The 21,122-nt window shown below is 41.8% G+C and overlaps 1 protein-coding gene across 17 annotated transcripts in view; it reads left to right on the plus strand.

The window, feature by feature from the left end:
• DTNA (dystrobrevin alpha) overlaps positions 1 to 21,122 on the plus strand; it is a 233,951-nt gene that overhangs the window by 53,168 nt on the left and 159,661 nt on the right. For 2 of the 17 annotated variants that reach the window (XM_049821425.1, XM_049821434.1), the window contains exon 2: positions 5,969 to 6,042. The exons of the other annotated variants lie outside the window; for them this stretch is intronic. The gene's annotated coding sequence lies outside the window, so the exon portion shown is untranslated. The remainder of the gene's footprint in view (positions 1 to 5,968; positions 6,043 to 21,122) is intronic. 17 annotated transcript variants of the gene reach the window in all.

Consider the following 21,122-nt stretch of genomic DNA (forward strand, 5'->3'; position numbering starts at 1 on the left):
AAGTTTTATGGTTTTATTTTTGTCCTTAAAAGTTTGATCAATTTGCATGTCTTATTAAGGAAAATAAATCAGTTTAATGCAGGTACAAATTGTATTATGCTGGTACAGGAATGCAAGGAGAGCTTAACGGAGCTGAGAGTCAAGCCACGTACTCTGCCAGGCTATTCTGTAAACATGTCATGTTTTTCTTTAAAGAAAAAACACTTCCGATAATGCCATCTATCACGTTACTTCCCTTACAACCTATTCTGCGTCTTGGCTTCCCCCTCTCTCTGCCACCTGCCAGGCCTTTGGGCCTTTGGTAATGCTCTTCATCCCAACCTCCCAAGTCATCTTCCCTCTATTTCCAGCCATAGAGTTGGATGCATTTTTGACTGACCCATCGAACACAGTCACAGCAACCAGGGCAGGCTGGCAGCACATCCAGAAGTGGTAATTCAGCACAAGTCCTTGCTCCATCTCCTCCACTTGCCTACAGAGTCTCTCAGTTAGGAAGGAAGTTTCTGGAGCAGACACATTTTCCAATACCAGAAGTTGTGTGTGGCTTGCAAGAAGCCGCCTGAGCACTTGAACTGACCCATGTCAGTTCAAACAGAAGTCATCAGCAAGGTTCATACCTTCAGCTGGTAGAGCAATCGCTTGCACTCGTAAGCTCTAACACTCCCTGTGAACCATCTCTGGAGGGGAATGAAATATGCCTTTTGTTAATAAGTTCAATGGCTGTTTGCTGATAGCAGGAGAAAGATAACAGTTGTACCTGCCTGCCAGATTTCAAGTTTTTGTGTGAAAGCGTGGAGGAATGAATGCTTCTCAGCAAAAGAATGATAAAATATTTCTTTCTAGGTAAAACTATTTCTTTTCCATGACTTTAGCTTTGAAAACTGCTGAAAATGTATAAATAACACATTCAGCTTGTCTCTAATATCTGGTATGTGAAATTTCAGGACAAGCATGAAATTTAGCAGAGCAACTGAAAAAAGTTTTATAGTAGGAAGTGGGTGTAAGCAGAGGAAACTTGCTAAAATGATGATGGCAAGAAGCAATTACGTGAGTCTAGGAGATAGTAAATACAATTTTCCGAAATCATAGAGCTAAATAAATAAAGCAGGTAGTAGATGGTTGAAAAGAATCCAAGCAAATGTAAGTTCTTCGTGTACGTTAAATCTGGTGATGTATTCCTAAAGAGAATTCAAAGTGCTAGAGTTTAAAGCCTTTTTTTTTTAAAAGTAGTTTCCAGGGCTAGGTGAACTCTTTGCAGGATGGTGCATTTTCACTGAAAGGTGAATATGTGTCTGCTGAGTCACACACAGTTACTCATAACTCGGTGGTAACTTGGGCTGAATGGGCCTAATCTTTGCAGTTACACCATTTAATATCCACCCTCATTGAAACAGTGTATTCTCTATTAAAAAAGCATAAAGTAAGTAGATAGACCAATAATTTTTCAGGCCACTCACTTTTCCTGAAAGTGGAAATAAATTCCTTGTGCACAAAGCCTTAGCTTTTGTAACTGTGCATGTAAAGTACTAAATAAGTCATCCATTGTGTTATGTCCAGGAGAAACCAAGCTTTGCCAGAAAGCAACCTCAGCCTAGCCATGTCTGGCCATACCTATTTCACCGGTCGTTAGTCCTATGCTTTTTCTGTTGTACACTATTGTAGATGCCTGCTTGGGCTTGTGTTAGTTATGACTACATGTACTGACAGACTCAATATAGAGCAAGGAAATAAAATGGGATATCTCAGCCTTGGAAGAAATAGTCCTAATTGTTTTTCCACCCTGCCCCTGGCGGATAGAGCAGGCAAATAAAAAGAGGAGAAGGTTATGCAAATATTGGTCCAGTCCTTGCTGCATTTGCAGTATTTTTCACTGTGTGCTAATTAAGAACTATACACAACTCCGTGCATTTTGTGAGGCAGCATCGCAAGGGTGCACTTGGCTCACCAGGAGCACAGAGGCTGACAGCGGTAGCACGTAGCTCCAGAGGGTTCACTGAGCTGTATGCTGGTAGCTCTTGACACCAATACAGGCTGGGGAACAGCTGGTGAGACAGCAGCTCTTCAGGAAAGGATAGGGGTTACTGTGGATCTCCAGTTGAACGTGAATTGGCAGTGTTGAGCTGTTGCATGACAGAAAGGAAAAAAAGAAAAGCACAATATTGGGATGCATATGGGAGTACAGCCTGCAGGGAGTAATCTCCATGTTGGTGAGTGCTCAGCTGGAGTCCCGTGTTCAGTTTGGAGCACTGCTCTTCAGGAAAATGCCAGCCACTTTGGAAGTGGAGAGGAGGACAGTAAAAATGACCAGAGATCCAGAGGACATTCTCCAGGGGAAAAACCTGAAACATTTATGTTTTCCATGCCTAAGGAAAAGCAGCCTGCCTGGGAGCAGGTAGGAGACAGGCAGTCTTTCAAGCATAGATAGCACAGAACAGGCTGTTGCAAAGAGGAGGCCAGTAGTCTCGTTTCTGTGCCCATGGACAAAGAGAAATGGGTCTAAAGTGAAGTAAGAAAGAAGTACACCCTAGTAAAAATGTTATCCCTGAAATACACTGTCAGTGGAGGTTGTGGAGTCTCCCATCAGTGGAGGTGTTAGGAATGGCTTTAATAAACATGAGTGAAATGTATCTTTATCTCACAGTGGGAGGTGGATTACATATCTTTTCTACCATCCTTATGATTTGGTGATACTGGTGGTAATACTGCACATGGCATTATTTTCTTAATGAAAGACATGCTTTGTAAGTTCTGGTTGGAAAGATGTCTCTGCAGAGTGGAATGTGTTTTGCTGAGATGCAGAGGCACTTAATCATCATATAATTTCCTCATTTTGAAATGTTCCTTAGGTGAGTGGTTAAGGCACAAACAGCTGGCTTTGCATCTCAGCTCAAATGTCGTTGTCCTGAAATACTTGGGGACATCACTCTGTCAGCTGGCACTTGACAATCCATCCTAAATTTGAAACACGTAATTGGATTCTTAGGATGAAATGCGAGTCCCCCTTTGAAGTCATGGGTTTTTATAGGGTAAAAATTTGATGCTGAGGACAGAGCGGTGTCCACTTGTATGTGCTTAGCTTTACTGTCCTAGGCAGGCCTGTTGTTTTCAGGATGAGGATGTAAGGAGTGGGTTGTAAGAGCGTGTAACCTTTGCTATGGCAAACATTTGGTTGCAGAAGGGGGCCTTCAGAGTGCTTGTGTGGGTGAGTGAGAGTTTACAACAGGCATTATGTGTGGTGAATTAATTACTTTTTCCTTTTTCCAGATAACGTCAACAAAACTAATTTACACCATCTGTTCTAAAATAGAGAGAGGCAGTCAGTAAAAAAGCAACACCTATTTTGGTTTTTAAAATTTCATTTGATAAGACTTTAGGCATTCTATGTTCTCTGTAATGTGATTTTTTTCCTTTTTCTGTTTTTGGGTGAGAGGTTCTCCCCCAAAACTTATTTTTTATTGCCAGTGGCCTTTAATTTGCATTTAGCATTCAGATAGCTATAAATGCAAGTTAAATATTTCTCCAGCTACTGGTTAATCACAACTGATGAAATGCACGTAGAGAAGTTTCGAGGTGCTATGAATTGCAGTAGTTCTACTGAAAATACTCTGGCTTTGTTTATGCCAGTATTAATTCAGACCAAGTTCACGGTTCACAGTGTAGCTACTTTAGATATAGAGTAGATGATAGAATTTCATCCTCAAAAAGAGATCACATTGATGTAAAAGCTCAATGTGAATCTCTGAGCTGAGAGTTAAAATTTTGTGCCTCATAATGTATTGTTGCATTTCACATCCAGATTTCTTTGCAGGCTTTTCGTAACTGTGCAATGACGTGCCCTGTGTAGGAATTGCCTGCATATACCTCAGGCTAGAGTAAGCCTGCAAGGAAGCACAAACCTCAGAGTTTAGGACCACCAATATATCAGTTGTTAATAACCTTGCAATGTTACTACAGCTAACACTAGAAACATAATTAAATCAGAATGATTTGAAACTGCCATTAGGGGGAAGAGGATGGAGAAAACAGTTCCATCCTCACAACATCATGTTTTCATTGACCTACTTACAGTAGGGAAGAAAATGTGTCCCTTCCCGTTACAGCAGAACAGGTTTGTTCAGCAATTTTATAATGCAACTGCGCTAGAGAAGACTGTCTTTCCTAACCACTCTAGGAGGATTTGGAAAGGAGAGTAATGTTAATTCACACATTTAGTACTAAAAAGTGTGAGTTCCTGTCCAAGCTATAATGTTATTAATCTAATCAATTTGGCAGAAAGTGCTTTGACTGAAAAAAAAGGATAAAAAAAAAAAAAAAAAAAAAAGACTTGTGTTCAGAAGTCAGAGGAGAAGGGCTGTGCCTGGGCTGCAGCTGTGCAGAGGAACCTTTTATGGGCAATCATATTTTCTTCATCTTCCCCCATGTAAAGTCCCTGCCATCCCTGAGACCCCCCCAGACCCCCTGCCTGGTATCCCTTGGAGCTGAGCAGCCCTGCCTGATGCATGCTGAAGGGAATGGCTGCAGCCTGCTTTCACTTCAGCAGGAGCTGCCTTGCGTGCTTCAGGTCAGGGAAATGCATAAAGGGATTGCGTAGGGCCTGGCCCTTTTTGGGCATTCAAACTTGCACTGACACTGAGCCTCTGAAACTGTGCGAGTGTGGGCATGTGGGACTGCGGGCTGGAAGTGGAGGGGTCCTGAACATCAGTGCATGGTACAGCACCACCTCTGTACCTCCAGCACCCCTACCGAAGTCACCAAGCAGGGGTCCACGGCTGCAGAGCCCACAGCATCTAAAACAGCACTGGAGAGAAATCCCAGGTACTCTTGCTTCTCCATATCTGTCCCATGAGCGAACAGTGTGAGACACAAGTGTCCGTGTTACTCCGACCATGGGGCATGGCAGTGCCCAAGGGGTGGGCAGCATGCGGGGCTTGGGATGCAGTCCTCCTCCTCAGGACTTGTTTGTGTGGTATTTAATGTTTGTTGTCTTATGCCTGGGTTAATAAACCACCCTTATCTGAAAATAAACACCTGCAGCTAGTCCTTTCCAGGCTGCTCAGGTCACATTCCTCCATAAGGTGTTCTTGGTAATTTAGTATTGTCAGAGGCATTAGTCACTGCCATAGTAGCTTAATAATGCTCGGTAGGAGCCAGCTGGTAATTAACAAATTAAGGATATCGTATACATTTTCCTCAAATATTTCATATGTAGCAAAAATAATTAGAAGCAGAGCACTTTGAGTGCTTAAAGTTGTTAGGTATATTTAAAACATCTCGCTGTGTTAGGAAATTATTCATTCTTTTAAAGGTCATCTTTTAAAGGCATAATTTTGCCACTGTCCCAGGATTCATATATATATGTAAGAGTTGTGAAGTAGGGAGAGAGCCACAGTCCTGTCTTTTTTTAACCCTTTAATTCTGCCTTGTTTAACATACTCATCCCAATGGCTGTCTTCTGTGCCTGTTTTTAGGAGTGGCACAACTTTGTATGTCTCAGCTACTCTCTTTTGCACTTAACTTCCTTTCATGTTAGAAGTGTCTTGAATTGGAAGGTTATGTGCACGTGCGTGTGCAATGCAGTCTGTTGGAAAGATGAAATCAGCTTGTAATTGAAGCAAAAGAGAGACAAAACTAACACAAATTGTATTAAACTGCTAAACTGGGAAAGACAGGACAGTATGAATGGAGGTGGCAATGGGTTTCATTACGTAGTGCAAGTAAAATATCCCAGTATGCGTAAGCTTTCTTTAACTCACTTGGTGTCTCCTTATTTTATCACCAGATGGTGACCAGCACTTTCGAATTAAGATGCTCTCAATTACCTGCACGTGATGGTTGAGCGATAGTGCACTTTGATATGTCTCCCTTCCATGCTGCTTCAGCCCGGTACTCCTTGATCCTCCTGCAGCCTGACTCCAGGACTCGGCTCTGAGTATCCCAAGCCTTTGACTCTGCTTTTTCTCTGGGGCAGGATCTGATCTGAGCACTCTGAGGCAGAAGAAGCAGGGAACAGAGCAAGCGATCGGAGGAGCATCATTTCTACGGGTAGGGTGCGGTTAACTGTCTTCGTGGGGTGTGCTTGGGTACTGGCAGTGGCTTTGAGAAATACGATTTATGTTTGAAAACTTTCTTCTTGGAGAGAAAAAAATACTGTTGAAAATGTGAATGGGTGCTTTTTGATACAGAGTGCAAAGTCTTTTTCAGACAGTGACAGAGTTTCTATTCAAGCTTTGAACTTGGTACAGATGCGACCGGCTGTACAATGCAATGAAAGGCAGAGAAGAATCTGCCCCATAATGCCTTTGCTCTTTGCTACGCTTATTCATCTCCACATTGTTTGATGGAAGAGCACTGGGGATTTCAAAGAACGTATTTCTGAAGCTTATGGAAAAAAAAAGGAATTCCATGTGCAATTTCTGTTAAGATTTTTAGCCTCTTAGGGTCGGGCTCAGGCTTTTGGAGTGCTTCTTAAAAACCTTTTGGTACTACCAGAGGGTAAAGGTAGAAAAGGGCTGTTAAGTTATTCACACAACGCTGTTAACAGTGTAGATTTGTTTTGTGCACCCTGAATTCTCTTTGTTGTTGGGAGTGGCTTTTGCTTGGGTTTTCTGGTAGTTTGACTGTTGTCTCAGCAGAAAACCCTCACTGTTTTTACTGTATAACAGCAGAGCATGAAAGCCCAAGCAACACTGGGGTCACATAGCATGCAGACATGGTGAGAGAGTGATCCTGCTGACCACACTTGGGATGGGTGAGAGCAGACATCTGAGAGGGCAGGCAGAAATACAGGAACATTCTGCCCTTTATCTGTGATCCCACAGCAGTGGTGAGAACAGGCCCCGCATATCCCAGTCTGGGTGCAAGCAGCACGGCAGGTACTTTTTGCAGTGCTGCCAACAGTCCTGGTCCCTCCACTGTCCAGACCGAGGAGCCTGTTGAATGCACCATGCTTCTTCTCTTTTTCCTGGTGTTTCTGGATTTTCCCCCAGTGCAGCCCAAGGACAAGGTGTCCCACCAGGTTCTGCCCCCAGCACGCCATCGGGTGGCAGCTCGGCACACACACATAGGGAGCTGGCAGGGCTCCCAGCATCCACAGCTGAGACGTAGCTGAAAGCCTCACCTGTGTATCTCTCCCAGTGAGAGAATAATACCATTTCCTAGCGTGGGACCTGGTCCCACAGGCAGGGCCTTGCAGGACATCCAAGGGTTACAAGGCACATCGAATTTTACTACAGTCAGCATCAAAGAAAATCTTGCACATTTTCCATCCTCCTGAAGCCCTTCATATACACAAACAATTATACAGACTTCATAATGATTATGTTATTTTAAACTGCTGTATTCAATATTGGTACTAGATTTTTTTTAAATTATTTTTTAGCCTTTGAGTTAATTTAGTTCAGGGCCTTCACAATATAGGTTTTAAAGTGCCATTACATCCCATAGAAGATTAGATTGCTGTCGAGGGGAATGAAAATAAATGCCATAGCAGGGGGAAAAGAAAAAGTTTTCTTTCTTCAATCTGATAGTTCATGTAATTGGGGAAGGTAGGGGGTGTCTTTAACACCTGTCACTCCCTTGTACTGACGCTTTCGAAATATTTGGACACAAGTCATGGAGCTTTCTGTTCACCTGGGAATGAAGACAGCCGTTCAGGCTGAATCTCCTTAGCTGCTACTTTTATCACATTACATTGCAGGTTACTATTTCTGCAAAGAGGCTATATGGAAATCTCAGAGCAATTTAAGCCACAAAGAGTTCTCTATTCTCTAGTTTAGTTTGGCAAAATAAGATCTATATAGCTCTGTATTAAAGGAGCATTGTGATACTTGTATATTGCCTTCAAAGCATTGCATTTCAATACAATTACTCAAAAATAAACTTTGTATAGGTAAAATAGGTTATTTTCTGCATTTCTTTTTTTCTGAACAAATTTATAATTTTTATTCTAGCTGTATAATTTTCTGGGGAAAAAAACCCCTTTACTTCTGACATGTTTTGTTCTGTGCTCATTGCCTCAATTGTTTAAGTCAGACTTAGGCGGTCCTCTTCAGGTTTTATTTTTATTTGATATTTGGGAAGCAGTAAGCTAACCTGTGTGTTCTGTAATCAGTCTGGATGACCGAGTAATTCCACAAAGACTGCTGCTCACTGGTTGATTGCTGCACTTGCAATTTACTTTTACTAAGATAAATGCCAAAGCCCCGCAGCTGAACAATTTGGTTCCGAATGCAGATGGCTAAGCTGGAAACCCATTTATTTTGCAGTTTTTAGCACTGACAGGTGAGATTCAGCATCCCCACCAGGGCTGCATGGGCAGTAGTAGGAGTGCTGCAGTCACTATGAGGAATTTTGCTTGAGCTTGTGGGTGATCTGCTGTTAGAATTGTTCAGCGCTCTGCTTACCACATGTCTACAGAAGGTATTTCCTTTTAGTGCAAACAGCCAAGCAAAATGCCATTCCCAGCCACTGCCTCAATGTCTTCCCTCACTAAAGCGAAACAACAGGTGACCAGATCCTGATGTGCCATATCTGGCACATTTTGCAGTTGTTTCCTGCTTCTTGATAATGCTGGGATATGAACTTGAGGTCATTCCAGCTGCTCTGGCTGCCTCTCTGCTCACTGAAATAAAGACTGCCTGGTTTAGTCATTACTATTTGCTGAGGCAGCTTTTACATGTGCATTTACTCCGTTTATAGGATCCCAAACCCTATGTGTTAAGATCTGTGTTGGCATCTTGCAGTAAGAGTCTCCCTGCCAATGAGAACCCAGGCACGTATATATATATTTTGAAGCAAATGGTTGTGGTGATACGTGTGATCTTATCTGCTCAGCCTGTTCAATTGAATGTAGCCTTCCGCGATTAATTGCTAGGGTGAAAAATTCAGTCCATCCTGTTTAGAATTACATGTGTTTATTCAGTCCATTGTTAAAGTTGGTGATGTTATTCATGCACGATTTTTGCTTCCATGTAAATTTTATTATACTTTGATCTTCTCCTGTAGCACCCGACATACTTTTCAAACCCACTTCCCCAGAAACTGTTATTTCACTGTAATTATAAAAGAACATGCATATGAATCACAAATGAGAATATTACCCAACTAGATGTTCCTAGAAACAGGAGAGCACTTACGTGCAATACAATACATTAATCATTTATAAGGAGTCAGCTATTAAAATGATTTTTTTAATACTGTACATTTGAGTACAAAGATGATGTGAAAAGCCTTTTCACTGAAGATGCTTGTGGGCTTTTGAAACTTTCTTAAGTTTCCATCATCACAGTCTTGTCACAGATTTGAAAAGGAAAAGCTGAAATATGCTAGTTTGGGTGACTCCAGGTGAAGGTACCTCTAGAGTGTGAGGGTGTATGTATGCATGTGTATATACCTATATGTACATGTATGTACAGATGCACATATGTGTATGTATCTGTACACATAGAGTGTATATTTTGGGCCCATTTCTACAAGCTTTTGTCTTCAAGGGAAGCCCACAGTGAGCTTGGTGCTGCTTCATTTCAATGGGATTCCTCATGGGCAAGGACTTTGCCTGCTTAGACACTTTCCCAGTCAGGATCTGTGGTCACTGTAGGCAGATGACTGAAATAAATGAAACTCTTGATAAATCTAGCTGTGCTGTCGTTTCTTCACAAGTCTTTATTCCCTGGTTTGGCTTCAGACTTACGTATTTCTAAATGTCACCAATAATGGAAAAAGCAAAGGAGAGGGAAGAAAGGAATGAAGAAAGCTTCAAGCAATCTTGTTTTGAATTGCCTGCATGAAGGCATAGTATCCCTACTCCCCATTCGGATATAGGACATGTCTGTGCAGATGGCAGCACGAGCTCCCCTCTGCCCCTTCCCCAGGCTGGTAGGATGTGCTCCAATGCCAGTCATAAGCGGCAGAGTTCACTTAGCACCCCACTGTGCCCAGTGGTGATGCACAGCATTTTAGCAGCTGCTGAAGCTGAAACCAACTTAGAGCTGCCCTGTACCTGGGCAGCTCAAGGAGGAAGCAGAGAAGTTGGGGTCTGTCCATCGTGGCCCATGGAGACAATCCCTGGATGGTGCATGCTCATGGTGGAGGTGGTGGGGTAGGAGACCTTTCCAGCACAGGCTCCGGTCTGACTCCTGCTTTTGGAGCAGGATTATTATTATTAAGAGACCTGTCACCACTGGGCAGTGACGCAGAGCACTGTTCTGCTTCCTTGGGCACCTCTCCCTCAGCTCCCTTGCTTTGGAGTGAAAGCTGGGCAAGGGAGAGGACCAGCTGCAGAACTGCAGTTGTTTTGAAGCACCTTTGGTCTGGGTGACTTTAAATTCCCTTGTTGATGTAGGCAACAAATCAGAAAGGAGAGATGGTTTGGGGAATTAATAGCCACACCTGATAACTTAGCTTTTAAATAAAGAGCAGGATTTTCCAAATATTGCAGGAAGTGGCAAAAGCAGCAGGAGAGAAGAGATTTAACACTTGTAAATTATCTTCTTTTTTAAGTGCTAAAGTTTGGGCAAAAGAGATTGCAGTTCTCCTGGGAAGAAAAGTCTGTGTAATGAGTAGTTGGTTCCCACCTAAATCCCCTCCACCCTTCATACTGGAAAACACAGCAGTTGTGATTCCTGTAGCAGTATTTAAAATGCAGGTACATTTAAATTTGAGTTTGTCTAGTGAAACTTTGCTAAAACTATCACACCAGCATGATGATACCATGAGAGCTTTACAATGTAAACCAAATCTTTTTTGGCTCTGATGCCATCCTGAGCCCCATCGTGGTGAAAAACCCAGGTGGTTTATGATCTGTGCTTCCAGATCAATCTGTAGTGATTCTTCTGTTTCTCCCTTTTCTATGACCCCTCTGTAGATCAAGGTGTTGCACATATATGTCCTTCACAGCCTCTCTGATTGAGGAGTGATGAGAGGAATGGCATTCCCTCTGTTTTCACCTGGCCAGCAGCAATCTTGAAAAAACTGGATGCATGTGGTTGTGGGGCAGGGAGGGGAGCTGGTCTCTGATGGAGACCAAAGTGAAGGTATCCCAAGAACACTTTGTGCTTTAGCCTTCCTCATGGGATCAAACCCCAAAGGAGACCAGACTGTCTGAGGGTTAGGAAAAGAAACCCCCACCTTTCTGACACCCTACTGCCCTCTGCCCTAATGGCTTGTTGGAAAAGGGCATCCATCCATAAATTCTTTCATTTTTCATTCATAAAATAACCCTGTTTCGTGGTCTAGAAATATTGGTGGTGGAGGACAGTGGATTGTACACATACATTTTCCGTAGCTTTAAATGCAATATTACCCTTTGTGTCTGTTTTTCAGAGATGCTGAGCAGCCGTAAATCTGAATGAAGTCCCTAGAAAGCATGCATGGCAATCACACCATTAAAGTGTAGCTCTCTTTACCAAGTTTCTTCTGTTCTGCTTTCAACACCAGACCTTAGTACTCACAATTCAACTGTTTATTAAAGGTGAAATCCTTATCTTTTGTCTCCTATTTATCAAATGTTGTACTTGTAATTTATCCTTGTTTTATGCTGTCATATGCAATTCATGATCCAGAACAACAGTTCTTCTGACCCTATAGAAAATTGATGGGTAGAACTGCTTCGAAAATAATCTCCACTGGAAATCTTATTAAAAGTAAAATTCAACTAGTTATTACAAAATTGACAGTCTGATTCATTCACCTGTCCAGGACAGAATGGAAGGTCAACTAAAATTTGAACCCTTGGTAAAGAAGTGTCACTTCATATTAGTGTAACAGGCAGTCCAAAGATAGGATCACACATTACTAAAGGTACGAGGTGCAAAAACCCACTTACAAATTTAAAAGCAACATCCTGTACGATTATTGAGTAGGACATTGGTATTATAATCTTCCAAATGACAGCTCTATCTGACTGTAATTCATCATGAAGTGAAGAGTTTCTGGTGTGCCAGGAGTTCTCTTGACCTGATGCGAGAACTTTATAGCTTAACTCTATGACCCCAGGAAATTAAATACATTATTGCAGGTCTAGATCTAGTCTTTCCCTGCTTGAAGATACTAAAATTTGTGTAATACCCACTGTTTATTACACAATGGACACTTAAAAATTATAAAACTTTGCCTTTTCTTTATAGCTCACACACATACAACCACACTGAAGTGGCTCAGAGCATGTTGCAGGCTACTTGTTTGTTGGTTTTAATTTTGGAGTTAGCAGAAAATAAAAAGTCAAGCTGTTCAACCTCCACCGGTTTCCACTTCATTGGAGTTGTTCTGAGAACTGCAAACCGTATGTTCGGAGATTGGCTCCTAGGCATGATCTTTTGTGCCCTATGTGTGCCATTCCAGAAACATCTTAAATTTGTCCGGTGAATTAGGAAAGGAGGCTTCAGCACCGAGAGTTTCTTGTAGTCCCACAGAGAGATCTGATGTACAGTCCTGACCACACTGTTGTCACGTGGCTCTGGAAATGCTCGTTTACTGGCTCGGAAGAAGGAATTGTTTTGCTCCTGTTTATCTGAAGGTCGGTTTGTCTGAAACCTGCTCCAGTTTTCCTTTTGGAATAGAATAAATAGAATTGCCTGTTGATTGTTGAGGTATCCCCTTTCTTGCACTAATCAGAGCACACATCTCAGGTTTCTTTTTCATCTGCTGAAATATGACTGTGATAATTTTATCTCGACAGCCTGCATGGCTCCACTTGCATTTAAGCAGCAGTCTGACTGGCTGTGGGTTTCAGGCACATGACCTTGGGAGAGCTACGGACTATTCGTGCTGTGAAAGCCTTCTGTATCGGAGTGATGTGCATGTGTCTGATACAGCTTTGTAAGGCCATAGCAGACACAAGAAACTGTCCTTCGGTGTCTCTCACTGCCCAGACTGGCCACAGAACAGTTTTTCTGGGCTCATCCAAGTTCAGCCAGCAACTCTGCCTCCTTTCTGCTTTCCTCCTCTATATTTTTCTGCTTATTTTCAGCTCACTGGAGAGTAGCTGATAATGTAGACTGCGATAAACAAAACACGTGAAGTCCTGACTATGTAATAGGTTGGTCGCACCGTCAATTATGAAAGTAGCCCAGAAGTTCCCATTAATAGTACCCTATTTTTCAGGGTATTTGTGAAACTTCTAATGTTTGAGCTGAAATTTTTCAGACCAGCTATTTTCCTCAGCCTGAGTATTTTTTTAATATTGCAGCTGAAGAGATTCAATAAGACTGAGAACAAGGCTAGCATAAAAATAAGTTGTTTTCTTCACCTTCAAAGAAAACCTCAGTTATTTTCCTTGGTGTGCTTTAGTATTCTCATACTTTGGAGCAAGGATATTAAACTTCAGCAGAGCACATGACCTTTGTGTGAGGAGTACTTCTGTTATTTGTCCCTGTGCAAATGTGCCCACATTTGGCCTATACAGTAGCACCTCTATGCCTGCTCATGGCACCTGAGTTGTTCCTTACTCCTTGAGCACCTGGCAAGCTTTCTGCTGGATTTGTCTTCACACGGCTCTTGAAGACACAGAGCTCCAGTGTCTGGTTTACAACAGAGTGGTGTGCTGAGTGAGGAAATGGTTGTGAAAAGAAGTGCGTACTGAGGAGTGAGAGACTGTACCTGTAAGTCTTACACACAGCGAGGGCAATGCTGCAGTTTCATGGGCAGCCTGAACTTTGGCATCTGTTGTCTCTTAAATGCTGAGGCTGCTAAAGCAAATGAACACGTAACATCCTTGTTTCCTAATTCCTCTGGAATAATTTTGCATATAACATGGCATTGCTTCTTGTTTTGTTGAATAAAGGTGACAATGTCCAGTGCTTTGTAGTAGTTACACCGCTTAGCATTCAAAACAACCTGGATCGAGGATCTCAAAGTACTTTTAGGCTTCCACGTATTACTCACGAGGTACATGTAGCATACACACAGATCATACAAGCTCCTGGAGAGCAAGAGCCACTTCTGGCAGCTCTCTGGCAGGACAGGTGGGGAAGGGGAGAGGGACCCTTCTTGGGCAGCATGGTCTCAGGGGAAAGAAAATGGCTTACAATCAAAGCTCCTTTCCATTTGGTTTATGAAGAAGTGTTTTCCAAAACTTCTAGGTTTCTACCATACCTCCAACCTCTAGCTAAACACATCTCAGAGGGGAAAAAAAAAACCCAAATAGAAGGAAATAAATACAGGAACATTTTGAAACCTTGGTTATGGAGCATTGGCCCATATTGAGTAGAAAATAATCCTCCTGTCATCAATGTGTCTGATGTTAGGATTATATCTTTGCTCTGGTCTGCTTTTTTTTGTTGCTGTTCTTTTTTAGCAATCTTCCTTTTCTTCAGGAAGAGCCTTTTGATTTAATTTCTGTTTTGTTCATTGTGGGTAGATGAATGTTATTTCCCACTTATTAAATGGCCCATGTTTACTGTATTTTATCTATATGAATAGTTTTGCTTGAGAACAATGTGAAAGTTGCATGATGGGGGGAGCAAAGAGTTAATTTTTTTTCTGGGCTAGATAATACTTTTGGATCCTTTTACACCTGCCTAAATAAATTCTTTATCATGGAAAATAACTTTGCAGTTTATAACGCTGTGAGATTACTTGCCCCTCGAAAGATCTTATTTATATAGTCCTTTCTTGCTTTCAGACTCACTGCTACTGTTCCAGTTTCTTCTCTAGTAGTAACTGTTTAAGAATATATAATAGGCAAAGTTTGCAAGAAACTTGTACCTGTTGAAAACACTAACAAACTTCTGGCAAATGGGAGTCATGGTACCTTAAAAGAGATACACAAATCAAAGAGCCCTCCCCACAGTCATCTGTAGTAAAAAAATGCTTGGGGATTTTCTCTGATCTCTTTCACAAGATTTTCTGTGCTTGCTTCTCCTGCCTTTCACCTCATGTTTCTTGACTGCTCGATGGGGAATATTCTGGCCCAGGCATAAAGAACACGGAGAGGGTATGACTACATCTCCATGAATCTACCTCTACAAACAGTTCCCAAAATTATAAAATAATCCATCAGCTGGACAACTGGAAAAAAATTCCATAGTTAAGTGGGTTTTTTATTTATTTTTATTTTATGGCCTTTTATTAATCCAAGGCAGATTTTCCCACTGTGGGGAAATACATATTTGGAAACAAATAAAAGAAGAAATCCCACGTCCCAGCAATTTACTCCAGACAAAGGTTGCCTTCCTGACTTCTTCAGGGAAACAGTCCATTTCATATACTGTAATTTGTGTGTTAAACCACAGGCCTTGGTATAGCGATGTATTAAGGGGTTCAGAAAGCTATACTGAACTTGGTCATTATTTAGATAAACTCTGGGCTTTCCCGCCTGAATAAATGGATTACCAGCTGCTCAGACAAAAATACTGTAATTAAGACAGGAAGAGCAACTGGTAAGTTCCATGGACAAACATATTTCCCAGGTTTTAGATAATGCAGGAAAATTGTGAAATTCATGTTACAAAAAGGAAAGATGCTGAACTGAACGAGCTGATGTGCCGATACAAGCGACTGTGAGCTTATATTGCTGTTGCAAGTGGTTTCATGTGTACAGAAATAACTGCTGTGCAGGCCAGGCTGGGTGCCAAAGTCATCTTCTCTGCATGTATGGTTCTGAGGTTGCCAGTGCTTATTCCAAAACTGATGTAGCTATTGGCATAAGCCTAGACTAGCAGTGATCACTTTAATGTCTAAAATATAATACAACTTATAGGCGACTTCTTTACAGGAAGAGCAGCAGAGATACAAATCCTTCTGTGTTCGTGATGAGAAGTAACAAATGGGCGAGGAAAGTGCCGTGGTTGCTGGAGGCCGGCGAGGGGAGTGGGAGGGCACAGCACAAGCGCAGTTTTGCTGTTGCTGTCCTGCCACTTACCAGGTACTCTGACCAGAGCCCTACCACAGCATTTTGTTTGCAAACACAATTCAGGTTTCTGTGGACAAATGGGGTTAGAAACAAAGGCTTACAAGAAAGAAAAAAAAAAAAGTCCTAGATTCCAAAAAGATTTAAAATCTTGGCTACGTAATTGCAAGTAAAAATCTGTGACAGTTACTCTCCAATCGTATGAATCAAGTGGCCTTTAAAAACCAAAATTGTTCGGATGATCTGCTGGAAGTGGATTTAGGATGTCAGCTCAAGTGGGCTCACTCTACTGACGTTAAACATAGCTGTGGAGATGAAACTTTGCCTCCGGCTGTGTGCTAAAGGAAGTAAAACTCCCGCTCTCAGATAAAATATGTAGTTCACAGGATACGTGTTACCATGAGATCTACTGCTCATCCCAGGAATTCGCACCTTACACAGCAGAAAAGAAAAAAATTGTAGGCACTGCACAAAGAAATAGATACGGCTCATCCGCAAAAAGTGCCATTGCTAATGTCATTGGTTAATAGGCAGCACAACATATACCAAAACTACTACTTTGAAAAATACTGCGTTCTTTGAGGTTTTTCTTTCTAGCTAGAAGGATGTGGTACTGTCAGTTCTTACACACTCAGGAACAGAAGCTAGTATTTTTTAGCATCTTTGTTTTCATACTCTCCTAGGATTTTTCCTACCTTAGTACCACCTCCATTCATTTAATAACCTCTATCTGGAATTAAGGATCCTTGAATGTAAAATCTTGGTTCTTAGAGAAACTATTAAAACTGAAGTACCTTTTATGAGGCACAGCAGCTTTTTATGGATTCTGTTTATGCATTGTCTAGGCTTGCCTAAGAGTTTTGTTTGTACATATCCCAGAGCATGGCAATTTCTTGGACAGGGATGGTTTCTGTCTGTATTTTTTTCTCCGATCACATGGTCATTGCTAGACAAGAAGGCCAGAGTTTGCCCTGATCTGCTCAGATTCTGGCTGCTGAGAGCACCTTAGTGTACATCTCATTTTTTAAAAAAAATTAGCACAGAAACAGTGAGTACAAAGGATATGATCTTTTTCAAAATAGCTTTAGGTCTGAGCAACCTCTGTCAGGATTCTTGCTTATGGCTATGGAGGGCATGTATTTAAGACTGCAAGGAAAGTTGCAGTTCTTTCAGATAAATCAACTGGTCTTACTACCGTTATTATTTTAGAGGGAAAAGGCTGATTTTGAAACATGAGCTTCTCTAAGTAACGTGCCAGTTTTACATCATTTTGGAAAGAGCTCTGGCATCCAGATTCATGTACCTAGCCGAAGAGGTAGAGACCTCAGCTTAGTAAATAGCTAACTGACTGAGACACTGAGGCTACGTCTATTCTAGTAAACATGCCACAGAGATGCCTCTGGCAGTGAGACAAACTAGCATGGCACAGCACGTGTCTGTACCACTGAACTCAGTCTCCAGAGCGGGGTGGCCACAAGCAGACAGCCTGCTGGAAATGTCTCTGGCCCCTGCAAACTCCCAAACTGTGCCCAGGAGCCCTTTGGAGGAAGGAGGGCTGTTTAGGGCCGAAACTATGCCAGGGTCCGCTGTAATGCTGTAGCAGTGTAGGCAACAGCTCCAGCTCCCAGGAGCGTTCCCTTGCCCAGTTTCAGTTACTAATATAGACATAGTCTTATCAGGGAGATGGAACCAAATAAAGAAGCAGTGGTTTGGTTGCCATCGCTCGCCATCCTGTTGCAAGAAATCGGTTATGAACCCCGTTGCACACTGTAATAGATTATTCAGTAACTCTGGGCAAGCTGCCTCCCTAACAGCTCCTGAGTTAAGTTGGAACAAATCTGCCCTGGGAAATGCCAGAGCCCAGCTTGACTGCTTGTCTTTTGCTGGGCAGGATCTTGCTATCAGCAGGGTTTTTCAAGAGACATTACATGTTTGCCTTCAAAAGCAATGAAAATATTGGTGGGGAAATCTTGCCATTGGATACAAAAAGTTTCTCCCCTAGGCCCAGCACTATAGTCAGTGTACTGCAGTACATCACTGATGGCCTAATTTCTGGCGTTAATTTTTTTCCAAATTCCTCTATATCTGACATTCTATTTTCTCACTTTGCAAAGAAGTATTTGTATTGCTACCTTTTATTGGTACCTCAATGCAGGTAACATGATGACGTTACTGCGGTTTAAATAGCAACATGTAGCTCTGCTGTCCTGGAGATGCCAGATAATTACTGGTGTATGCGTGCAAATGGCTAAACAATCGGGATGGGAAAATTTGGTTTCAGAATGATACTGAGTTTCCAGGGGTTGTGAGCATCAGGCCAAACTGATCCAGATTGTGTTGGGTTGTGCTTGTATGTAGGTGTGAGAGGAATCACAGTCAGATGAACTAAAGGACTGGTACTGCACAGCTCCGATTCTTTTTCAGAGGAAAGTTTTCCTGAGTTATGGCTGTAAGGGAAACATTTGTTCATGTGCACAATACTAAGCAGACAATTAATTACACACAAACCCTTAAAATTAAGTGCATAAAGTTAGTATCCATTTCTAACTGCTATGTGAAGATCTGTTTGCTGGTTGTCCAACTTGTTAAAGTAGCTGTATTCAAATACCATAATAATGGGCATCATGGGAAAGCTTAAATTTAGTAGAACTGCCCATCGTTCTGTTTCTACCTGATTCCCTGATGTTATCCACAATATCCAAAGGCAGGAGGGAAAAAAACCCCAATTCTGCGTAGGCCAGTCGAAACTGCCAAGCACTCTGCAGTTTAATAATAACAATAAACATAGTGACATTTTTAGGGAGGCAGATTTATTTCTTTTCTTAGAAATAAATTCTGTGCTAAGTAAGCAGGCTAGTTCTGTAGTTTCCTTAGTATAAATCAAAAATTTGATTTGACATATGTATTAGATTCATGCTTTAGGCTAAAGATTCTATTTTAATTTGCAATTTTTTTTCATTTTCCTTAGGGACAAGAGTCCTTCCACTCATCCTCCTTGAGTCTTCTAATACAGGAGCTTTGTTTTCCAGTTCAGTGTTTGTAGTTTCATGCTTCTATAGCTAGTACTCCCATAGTGTTATCAAATGCATTTTAAGATAGCAGCAATTCTGCATGTAAATTGAAGTCTCAGGCAAAGCAGAACTGCTGAATCCAACTCAGGACTTGATCCACAGCCTAATATGGATGTAGAATGTCTCTGGCCTCAGCCTCTCCGAGCACGTTCAGAGCCTGCCAGGATCTCACTTTGGACCGTTTGCATGATGAATTCATCCTAAGCAGTAAACAAAATGTGGTTAATGCTCTAAATAGATTGCCTTGTTTCCTGGGTTCTCCATGGTTCAACTGTTATTTAAATTCCATAACAAGATTTTTTTCAAAACAGAGAATTCACATTTCAGCTTTTTTGTTGTGTCTGTGTAGAGCCATATACCAGAACTGTGGCACCGTGAAATGGCTGGTTTACTTAAAAACTGAACTTTGAAGATCAGTTTAACTCTTTTTTAAATGTTGATATTTGTCCTAGCATTTACAAATGCCCTGCTTTTAAAGTTTACCCTAAGAATGATTTTGTAAATGTAACACTATCATGCTAGAAAGAGCTGACCAATTGCTGGGTAGGATATCTGTAGTCCTGGGTAAGCAGCTCTGGGTGGCCCTGCTTGAGCAGGGGGTTGGAGCAGATGATCTCCAGAGGTCCCTTCCCAACCCCAACCACTCTGTGAGTCTGAGGCACAGTTCAGTTGCCGTCTCCATGAGGCAGCTCCCGTTCCTGGGAGAGCAGCCACCTGAACACAGATGTTAACCACCAGAATTGGACTACTTCATTTTTCCATTGTTTATGGTTGCCAAGAAAGTTGATGAAAAATCAAAATCTCTCTTTGGTGCCACTCCAGACATACATGGTGGCGTTGCCTCCTTAGGAAGCCTTAGATGTGCATTCTCTGACCATGGTGTGGGGCCATATGGGTTAGCTGGTAGTGGGAGATCTGGACATCACACAACAGCCCACCTCAGTGGTTTTAACAAGTAATACTATCTGTAGGAAAAGTCCTGTGGGTCCTAGGAAATAAAGCAGTGCTTTCTACTTTCTATAAAAATACAGTTCAGAAAGAAAAAAAAAGACATTCCCTCTGGAATGTTATTTCTGGCCCTTATTTGTTTGTTTTAAATGGAAGGTCTGGAGGGATGAGTCTGGTTTCACCCGATGCCCTTCTATAGGAAGGATTCTCTTGCTAAGTTTTGTCTCTGACGAGCAGAGCTAGTAACCGACTCACCAGGTCTCCCCTGTTCTGCTCTAGCATATTGAACCTGAGAGTTACCAGGGAATTACACAAGCTGCTTTTTTTCTGGAGGGCTGAATTACCTCCAGGGATTGCCAGACCTTCCCAGATAGTAGGAAACTCATCCATAGTTTCATGTGGGTGATCTCTGACCACCGTTAATCATGTGTTTAACCACTGTAGTTGCTTTCCACTGTTGTCCCATGTCATGGAATTACTGACCACCAAGCCCTGTTGGAGTCCTCAGCATTTTATTTGTAAGGCCATTGGGGTCATTGCCCAATCTGCCTAATTCCTAGTAAGGCCAAATGTGGGGGGACACACTCACCCCCTCAGAGAGTAAGAGCTCAGACTGGAAAAATGTATGTACATTGCTATGATTGAGATAGAAATTGTGTTATTTCTGCTGCTATCCCCAACAGAATTAGCCAAGTTAATTGTTTTGGAGATGTGGGAATGTAGGGGTTTTTATATGAAACTTCATCTTCTTCTTTAAGAAAGTAGTTAATTAACTCTTGAAGACTAAATTATTTGTGGGAATGCACTGCATTTAGGGTTTTTGTGAAACTTAATCGACCTTAGATAGAGCTAACTTAATCTTTGACTATTTCTCCCATCATTTCATTCCTTTCCTGGTGTACCTTCAGCCCCAGACTAGACACCACTGAACATACTACTACATTGCTAGCAGATAAATACTTTGGAGAGGGACCTAGTTTACAGTGAAGACTGTGAGACAGCCCTGAAAACTAGCAGGAAAAAAAACAGCGAGGGGAACAAAAGAAAGTGGTGAAATGTGTTTGTCTGTGTAGTCCGTGAAAACGGCAAGTTCTTCCGTAATGCCAGGGGTACCCATAGTGTTGTAGGTTAGTTTTTCATTTTTCTCTTGTTCTCACCAAGGGTCTTGTAAACACATAGGTGTGTGCTTTACTCTGTCCAGGTAATTAACTCTGCCTAGTAAAGAAGTGTTCAAATGCATTTCCTAAACATCATGTTTC

This window comes from Accipiter gentilis, chromosome 2 (assembly GCF_929443795.1).
Source record: "Accipiter gentilis chromosome 2, bAccGen1.1, whole genome shotgun sequence".
In the NCBI taxonomy this organism is placed as follows: domain Eukaryota; kingdom Metazoa; phylum Chordata; class Aves; order Accipitriformes; family Accipitridae; genus Astur; species Astur gentilis.